General features: G+C 34.2%; 1 pseudogene; it reads right to left on the reverse strand.

Annotated features, from left to right (window-relative positions):
* Window positions 1–2,191: 2,191 nt before the first annotated feature.
* On the reverse strand, window positions 2,192–2,985 carry LOC148584487 (uncharacterized; annotated as a pseudogene).
* Between the last annotated feature and the right edge of the window lie 1,548 nt (window positions 2,986–4,533).

Raw genomic sequence — 4,533 nt, forward strand, 5'->3', positions numbered from 1 at the left:
GATGGCTGAGCAGATGGCAATGTATGAGGCCCGGTTTCGCAGCCTTGAAGGGTTGAGACTTATGAGCTCCGAGCCGGAGGTGACAACTATTAGGACTCTGCAAGATGCGGAGTCCCTAGCCCCAGTGCTTGTGAGATTCTCAGTTGATAGCCAATCAGGTAACAATATATTCTTATTGTTTATATTTTAGTAACACGATTATCTTACGAGATGACGATCATTTTAATGGCTAGTAATTTTGTTTGGTAAATAAACTTTGTTCGTATCTAACACAATTGCTACGTAATATGTGTAGATGACGTAAGAGCAGAAGCCGAGGACGACGATCACAATGAAATCCAACACTAGACGCCGGCTAGATAGTGGTCTCGTTTGTCAAGACATTATACCCGTCATTCAGCAACCCCGTGAGTATATATATAATCGGGTAGCTTATATGTATATAAACTGAAAAATAATCTACTTTGTTGTTCTTGGTTGGTTTGGTTGTGGTTGGAGCTTTGCATATTTAATCTTACCATATTTGTTGAAGCCGCTTCATTGAATTAATGTATATGTAGATGTATATGTGTTTGTGCGTAGGTCGTGCAAATATATATGTTGAGGTTGTTTATGTGACAATCATTCAATTTTATTCTCATTTACTTGGACGTCACTCATCTCTTAGGACTTGATATGATTCTACGGCAAGTGTCAATTTGCTGATTGATTGTCTGTTTTATCATTTGCAGTTAATGCGGAGAAGTCGGGAGATAATGATCATGATGATGTTCACTCGGATTTCGTCGGAGTAGTGTTTGTTTGATAGTTTTTTGTATATAAGTTAAGGCTTAAGTTTTTTGTATTCGTGTATAATGTAAGTTGTATTGTGTTTTACTATTTCCTACGTTGATGTGTATATATTTAGAGTTGGATTATTTGTGGTAGTTGGATTATTTGTGATACTATATTTAGATTAATGTTGGATTGATAGATTATTTATATATAGATTATTGGATTATTGGATTTTGGATTAGTTGGATTATATATTGTAACTTGTATATCAGGTGCCGACCGGAGAAAATTCTAGTATCACGACCGGAGAAAATGAGAAAAAAAAATTTTCTTACCAAGTTTTGTAACGTGTCAGCTATTGACACATTACCAAATTGTAAAATGTCAATTACCATTTGGTAACGTGTCATAATTGATACGTTACAACCCCTTTGTAACGTGTCAATTATTAACACGTTACCATTTGGTAACGTGCCATAATTGACACGTAACTAAAGTTGAAATAGTTACGATCAATTTTTTAACCCGTCAAACACGTTACCATAGACACGTTACTATACTTTAGTAACGTGTTAACACCATATACACGTTACTAACGGTCCGTGACCAAAAAAATATATTCTTGTAGTGAGCCTTTCACCCTAACTATAAAACTTATTTCTAGGAATTCCTTAGGTACACTAGCCTTAGGTCTTTCTATGGATTCGACTGAGCTGAAAGACATGAGGCATACATAAAATATTGTTTGTTTAGATCTAGAACATGCTCTGGAGAACTCACTTGAGATGGAAAGATACTTACAGGAAATCAAATTTTTAATTAAATTATGGAGAACAATACCACCTAACACACATGTATATCTTATAAAAGTTGAAGTTTTTAGAGCATATCTAGCAATTGTTGTCAAAATAGCTACTCAAAAAATACAACTATTTACTTTAGATACTGCTTTTTCTATACTCTCTCCAATAGATTCTTTATTATCTTTTCTACTTGCTTTTAAATATTATTTGTCATTCTTGGTTATATATATTATTTCCAACACTCAATCAAAGGGAAAATATTGAAATTCCACATTAACGGAGTCACCTACAGTAGATTTCTCATTCTTTTCGTATACCATATGAGTGTTGCACTAATTGAAAATTTATTGAAATTAATATAAATAACAAAGCAACAAAAGAACACCCATTCAGCATACATTAATGCAATTCACGAAAGCAACAAACAATGGAAACCAGATGGAAATATCTCCAAAAAAAAAAAAAAAAAAAATCCTAAAACATACAATAAGGCAAATAATTCTTAAGATTGACCATGCAATTGCCACAAGTTCTCGATAAGGTCAGATTGAATGAGTTTGAGTGTCTCTAATGCTCATATCCCTTTGAATGAACTCCAAAAATTTAAAGGCACGCTAGTGAGAAATTTGTACATAGGGAGTTTCATCGATTTGTTCATATTCAAAGTCATTAGCATTATTAGTATTTCGTCCGTCTTCAATAATCATATTATGCATTATTATGAATGCTTTCATAATGTAAATAAGCGTTTCATGACTTCAACTACGTGTAGGTCCATGAACAATAGTGAATTGTGCTTGAAAGCACTCCAAATTATTGTTTCACTTCCATTCTTGAAGACTCTCTTGGGTTGCAACAAATAGTTTTGTCTTTTTTCTTGTGGATATGAACGTTCTACTTCCTTTCTTGTTGACCTCTGTGGATATATACAATCAGCAAGATAGTATCCGATTGTATAATTTTGGTCATTAACTGAGTAATTGGCTGGAGGAGCACGACCTTCCGCGAGCTCGAAAAACACAAAAGACCACTCTAGAACATTGATGTCATTGTGAGAACCAAATAATCCAAAAAAGCGCATGCCATATGCATAGATCTTGTGAAGCCACTACTTCCAAAATCATTGTTGGTTGATGTCAATGGCCATAAAACATACATTTTCACACAGCTGGACAATTCTTCCATGTCTAGTGCATGCAATCAATATTGCCTAGCATTCATGGAAAAGCACGTCTCTGGCCAACTTTTAGCAATCTAGCAACAACATCAATGTTTGGAGACTTAAGTAATTGTTAGAATAAATTGAAAACACCACATTAACAAATTTATCTAGAGATTCTATTGCAATGGTTTCTCCAATCTACACATACTCATCCACATAGTCGGCTCGTATTCCATAAGTGAACATTCTAAATGCGACAATCACCTCTGAAAGGAAGACAAACAAAGTGTGTTGCAAGTTTTAAAAGTACTCGCAAGTGCACGAGTCGTTTGCAATATAGTTTATGTAAGTGCGAGGTCAAATCTACAAGGAATTGTGTCGTGAAAGTTAATTTCTATCTAAACTAATTATATTTTAACCTAATTCCAAATTTTGTGTGATTTTTCTTGCAATAAGGTAAACTAAATGAAAGATGATATTAAATCAAATGATAAATGACTAAGGTTTTAGAATTCACCTCACCAAATTAAAACTTCACTCTAATGTTTTGTTCATACATCCGAATAACGATAAAATATATGCATGTTCTATGTTTTATAAAAATACTCTATTGAAACATTCAACAAATCCATCCATTGTACAAATCACAATGAATATCCAATTGAAATCAAATCATCCAACATATCTGTTTGATTTATGAGTCATGATGAATATCAAATTTAAATTGAATGATTTGATGTATCCGTCGGATAAAACACATCAAATATCCAATTTGCACAAATAATAAACAAAACAATCAATCATAAGAATTTACTCAAATAATTGAATTAAAATAGAACATCAAACTTTATTAAATAACGGAATTGTACGAACAACAATATGAAAGTATGAACGTAAATCAATGGTGAGGCTTCATCTTCAATCTTAGTTGAAGGTTTTAGCCTCTCATGATTACAAAAAGCATAATAAAATGTATTGAAATCATGAAAACTAAAAACTTACAAAGGAAAATCAAATTCAGAGCTACAAAACACGTAAAACTCAAAAATACAGTCTGAACGGCGCCCCTTTGGTACGTTTACAATAAAAAAATATATGGTATTTATACTAAAAAAACTAGGGTTTCGGCGATGCCAGGTCAGCCGAGTACGCTTGATCGGACACTAGGTGCACTCAATCACACTCGGGCAAGCTTCACGTCTTCTACAGCGTAGTGCTCGGGTGCTGAGCGCTTAAGTGGTGTATCTGCGCTCGTGCGCTGTTGTGGCCATGCTCTAGCACATATGCGCTTAAGCGTAAGGCTGCTGGGCTTGAGCGCCGGTGTGCTGCGCTCGATCCCAGCTCTAGAAATGCTTTTCTTCAACTTCTTTGCATCTTCTACATTAAGACCACAGTTTTCCCTTAGCAATATGCAAAACACTAAAACACCAAAACTAACAAAAACATAAGAAAATAATAAAGCTAAAGGTAGAAAATGCAAATTAAGGGGTCCAAATTTGCAATATTTGGCACTCAACAAAGTGTTCCAATATAATTTCTTGTGTGGACAAAGTACGGATCGTAATCTTTGACCTCAGATAGAATATGAAGAAAAGAGGACGATGCATCTGAAACTTCCTTCAAATATTTTTGGAGGATATACTGGTAAATCAACAAAATAATCGAGAAAAATCCTTTGGTGGCCTTGCAAAGAATCACAATCGGTGAATGTACATTCTCGAACAGAACCATGATACGAAATGGATTATCCCACTCTATTGCAAAGTATATGTGCCAAAATAATTGTGGTAAGCA

Source organism: Corylus avellana, chromosome 7 (assembly GCF_965113065.1).
Source record: "Corylus avellana chromosome 7, dhCorAvel1.hap1.2, whole genome shotgun sequence".
NCBI classification, from domain to species: Eukaryota; Viridiplantae; Streptophyta; class Magnoliopsida; order Fagales; family Betulaceae; genus Corylus; species Corylus avellana.